The sequence below is a fragment of the Talpa europaea genome (assembly GCF_964194135.1).
Source record: "Talpa europaea genome assembly, chromosome: 10".
NCBI classification, from domain to species: domain Eukaryota; kingdom Metazoa; phylum Chordata; class Mammalia; order Eulipotyphla; family Talpidae; genus Talpa; species Talpa europaea.
Window position 1 is genome coordinate 69,443,139 of NC_140077.1, and position 8,148 is coordinate 69,451,286.

The following is an 8,148-nucleotide window of genomic DNA, read 5'->3' on the forward strand; positions in this document are numbered from 1 at the left end:
TTTAAGCCCTTCTCAGCTCTGTGAGGGGAGCTGCGGGGAGAGCCCAAAGTCAGCACTGGGCTCTGCTGGAGACAGAACGTGCACCCCAAGTCCATGTATAGATGCCCTCGCCTCTGGTGTGAGGGTGTGGGGTCTTCAGGGCTGATCTTCCAGCAATGAGCACCCTTAGAAAGGGGACCCCAGAGAAAGTCTGCCCTGCCCAGTGTAGAAGACCAGCAAGGAAATAGTGTCTGCTGTGAGCAAGGCGTCCAGCAGCACCTGGCTTGGCCTTCTCAGTCTCCGGAGTGACAAGAAGCCGAGTACTGTCACCAGCCACTCAGCCACAGCACCTGGGATGACTGGCTATGAGGAGGAGCTGGTGGAACGGGAGTGGCTGTGAGTGCTAGGCCCAAGGGAACAGTGGGCTGGACGTCCAGGTTCCTGGACCCTGTGGTGGAGAAGCAAGGTGTTGAGTTGAGGTTGCCCAGGAGCAGCTGCTGAGGTTAAGGGATGACATTGGGGGTTTCTAGACTCTTGGAGCCAATGGAGCTGAGCCCTGAAATCACCCCACAGCTTGGGTGGACCAGATGCTCACTTTTAAGAAGGGGGGATGAAGGTGTAAAGCCAGCCCCCGAAACCACCAAGCTCCGCATGTGGGGTGGGGAACCAACATCACTTCCACTGGAAAAAAGACCTGGGGCAAGGACACTTGACTCTGAACTTTGCTCCTCAAGACTCCAGGGACGTGTCCAGGGCCACATAGGCTGCTTCTGTGGGTCATCACCTTCCATGCCTGCAGCAAGAGTGTCCATATCACCAACATAACACTGGTCACTGCAGTCACTGTGGTCACCATGAGCCTCAGTGAGTGTGGGGCCTTTATTCTGAGAAGATTCCCATTCACTGGGAACAACCCGGGTGTAGAGTTTGGGTGAGGTTTTCAGGGCAATTAGGTAGCCACGTGTGTGGGCCTGAGGGACAGCTGTACTCAGCGTCTCACCTTGCCCGTCCAGCGGTCCATGGTCTGGCTACAGGGCCCATTCTCCTCCCACAAGCCTTCAGGGAAGAGGCCAACCACAGGTCAAGGGTTTTGTTCCCGACGCCTTGGAGCGCAGGTCAGCAAGCAGAGACCGCCCCAGGGCCGCGTGTCTCTGACACAGGGCTCGGGCCACTCGGTGAACCTGAAACACTCAGTGTGGTCAGCGACTCCATGTCCTGTAGTGGACTGGTGGGTCCTCTGATGAGCCCCTCTCCGTCCCTTGCTCACTCATGTGGCCCATGATCCTTACCTGGCCCATGAAGGCGTCGAGAGCAGAGGAACGAGAAAGGAGGAACGAGAAAGGTGCAGCTGGGAGTGTCATCAGAGCAGTGACCCCTCCCTCCATTAACAGGCCCATGTTCCAACGCCAGAGGCCTGTCTGCTTCTCCCTCCACAGGAGCCATGTCTCCTGCACAGCCTGTGCTCCGGGAGCTGTTGTTCCTGTGGGGAGTCATGGTTCTGGGCCTTCAGGAGGTGGTTTGCAAAGGCTGCTCTCAGGCCTCTCAGCTCTCAAGTCTCAGGACATTCATCCTCTAATGCCCGCAGTTTCTCTGCTTTGTCCTCTAGCCTCTGTAAACATTAGAGGCCCAGGATTCACTCAGAGCCCCCCACCCCCAGCAAGCTGCTCTCCCCACAGGATTCCGAGGAAGGTGCCAAAGGCCTAGAGCGCGGATATGGCCCGTGAGAACTTTCTAGCGGGACTGTGTTGGATCTGATTGCAAGTCTCAGGCTTGTGAGATGCCAATGTCCACTCTGTCTACTCTTTCCACCACCTGTTCCCGGGGCGGGGTGGGGGGGGGGCGGAGGGAAAGGAGGGAGATCAAAGGTGAAGAAGGAAGAGGATGAAAAAGAGACAGAAGCTAAAAGTGGTTTGCTTTTGAGGGAATTCAATATCAGTTTTTTATACTTTTGAATGTAATTCTCCATTAAGATGTTATTAATAATTAATAAGGTAATATCCTATAAATACCCTTAATAGCTACCTCAAGGATTGCTTTAAGGCTGCTATTAATATTTAATAAGGTCAGATACCCTGTTAATACTTAGGTATTATTTAAATCTACCTCACAGAGTCACAGCGAGGAATAGAAAGTGGCTGACACATCAGTGATATTTATTAAATAGTAATTATTACATACACGCCTCGCCTCTGGAGTCAGACAGACCTGAGCTTGTGTGACCTTAAACAAGTCACGTCAGGCCCCAGAACCTCACTTTCCCATGTGTGAAGGGGAGGAGGTAGGGCCAGGCCCACAGGTAACGGTGAAGGTCAAAGGGGACACAGTGACTCTGTGCATCCTCTGGCCACGCAGCAGCAGCTGGGGCGACAGTGTCACGTTGATGGCCCCACAGCCCACATACAATTGTGTGGTTTCTTCCACGGGCTCATGAACCATCCCACGTGCCTTTTCCTTTTTCCTATTGGAATGTTGGATATTTTTGAAATTCTGGAATCACACTGGAAGATTTTAGGACACTAGTTGAATTTAGGACTCTCCCAATGCTCAGCCCACTATCTAAAACCAGCACATCTTCTGACTGGAAACCTTTGTGCTATAGCAGTCACCCGCTGTTCTTGGGCTCACTAGGACCAGCCATCACCTTTACGCGCTTCAGCAGTGCTTGGCACTGGGTCCAGGGCTGTACCTTGTGAGGGAAATAAATTTGAATTGTCAACAGGCTTTTGACAGAAATACTTTATGTCACAAGGAAATGGAATACCGTATTCAAGATACCTAAGAAAGGAAAATGTAAGCTTGGGATTTTGCGCATCAGTGCACTGATTATCAAATTTGAGGAAAGCCAAACGTTACTGTGTTTAAGAACTGAGGGAATATTTCTGAGGAATGTACTAGAGAACAAGCTTCAGACACTCTAAAAGACTAGAAAGATATCAACAGAAAGAAGATGGTAGTTGCTGTAGGACTAAATATGTGTGTGTGTGTGTGTGTGTGTGTGTGTGTGAGAGAGAGAGAGAGAGAGAGAGAGAGAGAGACAGAGAGAGAGAATAATATATAATGGTTAAGTGTACAGGATATGGTACAACTTCAAAAGTGGGATTAGGTAGGAATAAAGAGTATATGGGTCAAAAAATATTTTTAAAATCTGTCCTCAGTAATTATAATTATAGTGCAGCACTTGTGTCCTGACACCGCGTAAGCCACGTTGAATAGAGCACGTGAATAATGACATTTTTTATTTTTATTTTTTAAAGATTTATTTATTTATTTATTTATTTATACAAGCACTGGGTATAGTCAGAAGCGCGGGAGGGTGAGAGAATTCACCAGAGCCAGAGCGGGGAGCAGAACAGGCAGAAGGACTGGAGTTCACTGCTGAGGGGAGCAGCGGGCGGCAGGAGAGGTCTGCGCGCCATGTGGGACCCTCCTCCGGTGGCCAGGGAGCAGCCGGGGATCGAACCAGCGCTGCAGCGGCTGCGGGCAGCTTCACAACCCAGCGCTCAGCCACTGCGCCACCAGGGCGGCCCAATGATGACATTTTTTAATTCTAGAGTCTCATGTGTCCTTAAGAATCTCAAGAGAAATTTGAGAATATGTTAAATATGATAATTAATTTAATATTTAAATATTAAAACCATACATAAATATTCAACGTATGAGAATTAAAATGCAATTTATTTAAATGTATGAGATGCAAAGAAAGGGTGAGCAAAAATACATACCTACTGTCAGAACTAGTCAAGGACGTGGCCAGGGAAAAATAAATCATAGACCAAGATCTCTCACGAACGTAGATGTACAAATCCTCAACAAATTACCAGCAAATTGAATCCAACAATGTACAGAAAGAATTATACACCATTACCAAGTAGAATTTATCCTCAGTGTACAGGGTGAGTTAACACTTGAAAATTAGTTAAAGAATTCCACCATATTAACAAGCTAAAGAAGAAAAATCATGACCATATCACTAGATGCAGAAAAAAACTTGACAAAATCCAATGCCCATTCATATAAAAATTTAGTAGCCTAGAAATACAGAGAAACTTCCTCAACTTAGTAAAGAATATGTCCAAGAAGTCTATAGCTAATATCCGTATTGGTGAGAAACTTGGACTTTATCCATCATGACCAAGAAGAGGCAAGGATGTCCCCACCCATCACTGCTTTTCAGCATTATGTTGGACACCCTGGCTAATCCAATAAGATAAGAAAAAAATCCATTCAAAGTCTTAACAAGTTATTTGTGGAAATCAGCAAATTTATTTTAAAGTTTTTATGTAGAGGAAAATGACCCAGAATAGCTGATTCCATATTAAAGGAAAACAAGATGAGAGGAGTGACATTACTAGAAAGCCATAGCAATCGGAATAGTGGGGTATTGGCAAAAGAAGAGACAGATCTTATGCTCAGTGAAATAAGCCAAAAAGAAAAAGAAAAATACCGGATGGTCTCACTCATAGCAGGAATCTAGAAAACTTAAATAAGGGACCAGGAAAATGAATAACTATAAGAAAGTGAAAATCAAAATCAACAAAAAACTATGAACCAGAGACACTTTTAGGGGGGCGGGGGCGGGAGGGGAGGGATTGGGGTCAGAATGGGGGGGCTGCAATTGTATGGGGAATATAACAATAAAATTTATTATTAAAAAAAAAAAAAGAAGAGACAGATCTTCATTGATAGGACATGTAGCTTAGAAACAGGCCCACATAAATCTAACTTCTGATCTCTGACAGAGGAGCAAAGACAATACATTGGTGCAAAGACAGACTTTTCACAAGTGGTGGTAAGACAAGACATTCATATGCAGAAAAAAAAATCCAGACAGAGACCTTACACCCTTCACAGAAATTAATTCAAAATGCATCGTAGGGCCTCCCTGGTGGCGCAGGCGATTGAGCGCAGCGCTGTGAAGCGGTCTGCAGCCTCTGCAGCAGTCCCAGCTGGCGGGGGAGATACCCACATGGCGTGGCAGACCTGTCCTGTCTTGCCTGCTTTTCCCCTCAGCAGTGTTTCTGGTCCATCTGCCTGTTTGACTCCCCACTGTGTCTCCGGTGAATCCTCTCACCCTCCTGCTCATCTGGCCTGTACCCCGGTTCTTGTATTCATGAATAAATAAATCTTTTAAAAATGCATCGTAGACCTAAATGTAAAACACAAGACTAGGAGATAAAAACACAACTCCTAGGAGATAACAAGGAAGAAATTTAGGTGGGTTTGGGAATGACTTTTTAGATACAGCATGAAAGGCACAATCTATGAAGGGATAGTTGACAAGTTTCATTCACTAAGATTAAAAGCTTCTGCTTTGGGAAAGATAATGTCAAGAAAATGAGAAGACAAGCCACAGACTGGGAGGAAATATTTGTGAGAGATACATCTGATAAAGGACTGTTACCCAAAATATACAAAGAGCTCTTGAAATTCAACAATAAAATTCAACAATAAAAAACACAACTCAATTTAAAAATGAACAAAAGACCCGAACAGATATCTCACCAAAGAAGTGCAGATGGCAAACAAGCATGTGTAAAGTTGTCCAGTATCATACAGTATCAGGTATGCAAGTGAAAACTACAGTGCCTTCCCACCACACACCTGCCAGAATGGCTAAACCTGGTGTAGGGCCTAAATGTTTTTCAGGCTTTTGTGCCCTCTCACCATTAGGATTGCCCTGCCTGACCATTAGGGGCACCTGCAGTTGTTACATTGTTGCAAACTGTTTTGTTTACTTACTTCTGTGGGCTATGGGAGGAGTATTGAGATGGTCACCAAGAGAAGCAGAAGCAGGAGAGAGGTAGAAGCAAGAAGGGGAGAAAGAAAGCCAGAAGAGAGAGAGAGAAGCCCAGAGTGAAGACTTGTGGGGTGAGGGGGGGGCTTGGAGTCCTACTGGCCTCCTGGCCCCCTGGCACCCCTACCGGCCATGTACCTGTTTGCCACACTACATGTAAAGCTCAGTAAAAGCCTGAGAAAGCTACCGAGGGCTCCAGGACTCCTCCTTTACCTGGGTTGGCAGGAATCATAAAGAACCTACCCTGTGCCCATCCTACCCCTATACCTGGGGTGCGGACAACACCAAGTGCTGGAGAGAGGAGGAGCCACTACTGGTGAGGATGCAAAATGGTACAATCACTTTGGAAGACAGTTGGGCAGTTTCTTGCAAAACTAAACATACTTTTACCAAATGATCTATCAGTTACACTTCTTGGTATTCAAGCAAAGGAGTTAAAATTTTATGTCCACATATAAACCCACCAACAGCTATTTATAGCACCTTTGATGTTGTTCAGATGGTGAGTGAGTAAATAAACCATGAAATAGCTAGACAGTGAAATAGTACTTAACACTGAAAAGAAATGAGTTATGAGCCATGGAAAAGACACAGACAAAAGGTAAACACATAATACTTAGTGAAAGAAACCAATCTGCAAGGCTATGTGCTCCGTGATTCTAACTATAAAACATTCTGGAAAAGGCAAAACTATAGAGACAGTTAAAAAATTAGTAGCACCAGGGAAGGAGTGAATGGAGATGGGGGAAGTCCAGAGAATTTGGAGGCAGTAAAACTGCTCTGTATGATACTATAATGTCATTTGACACATGGCCAAACTCAGAGAATGTGCTAGAATATACCATTCTGAGAGTGAACTCTAATGTAAAGTATGGATTTTGAATGATAATGATACGTTAATGTGGGTTCATCAGTCGTAACAACAGCACCCCTTTGGTAAGTGACGTGGATAGTGTGGGAAGCTGTGCGGGAGACAGGAGGGATGTGGGAGCTCTCTGGATTTCCTCCTCAACTTTGCTGTGAACCTCAAACAGCTCTAAGAAATAAAGTGGATTCACGCGGAATGTGAGCTAGTCCTTGATATGTCATTGACTTTGCCATCTGTCTCATTTTCCTAATATGTCTTTATTATTGGAACACACACCCTTTCCTTTGGGATCCTAAGGCTAAAAGGTCTTCCTCAAACCAGCGGCAAACTGCAAACACCCTTTCATCTCCTTGACTTTGGGGAGTTTATTCATAATGCTAATGTCAAAATTTAAAGACATCATAGCTCTCCAAGAGCCAAATATAAACCCAAACATTTTTTCAGGAGCAGAAAACATAAATAAATTGTAGAAGTGTTTATCTACCCCCCCGACAATCTTCATATTATTGGTCATGAAAATGTGTTTGAAATGTGTATTTGGATACTATGTAGAAGACAAGGTCCATCAGAAATGTTAGGTTTTGAAAACGTGCTTAGTGACAATACCAACTTAGCAAACCACATTTATTTCTATTTTTAATGACATTATTTATGCAAAGTATAAAACAGTAATTGTAATCGATGGGAGAGGAGGAAGGGTGGCTGGGACAGAGGGAGAGAATATGGAGACTTCTGCTTTAATTTCAAAGTAGTTTCAAAACAGTCTATTACGAAACTTCTGGTTTTCTCCTGAAGGCCCTGAGGGCTGATACTTCCTCAGCTTCCCTCGCTGTTTTGTAAGCTTATGATTTCCTTTGCCCTGATGTTTTGAGAGACATGCCTTATTCTGACTTCTGGAATTCGTGAACTTTTCTTTGTCCCCTCTGTCTTTGCCCCTAAAGTTCTGGCAGTGGCGGCCACAGAGTGTGTTTAGACGTCATCAGAACCAATGCTAAAGCCTGGTTCTCTCACTTGCTTGTGGTTTGCTGTCAGTAAGTTGTTGAATTCTGTTGTATGTCTGCAAAGTAGTGGTGACAACGTTCCTTTTGTCTCTGGGGGGCAAGCATGCGGCAGGTGCCCACCAAGCCAGGTGGAGGAGGCGCTGATCACATCCTCAGCCTTTGAGCTATTTAGAGGGTGAATGAACGCCAGAATTCTATAGTCAGCAATGAACGAGGTCTGCTGAAACAGTGGGCTGAGATTCACTTGGCAGTACAAGCAGAAAGGTAATCGACCAATTAGGGTTCTTAGATAAGTGTGTTTGAGAGATAAAGGAAGAATAAATGAGTACTTTCAAGAATGCCATCAATGGGGAAGTTGGCGTATCATTGCAAAATGTGTGATGCAAGAAAAGAATGAAGTTGTGTCTGCTGACCTCGGATCACCATTGGCAGCATGTACAGGCTAGGGCCTACTAACCACAAGACAAGTCACAGTCCAGAGTTGCTAGGAACAAAATGGGTGGTGG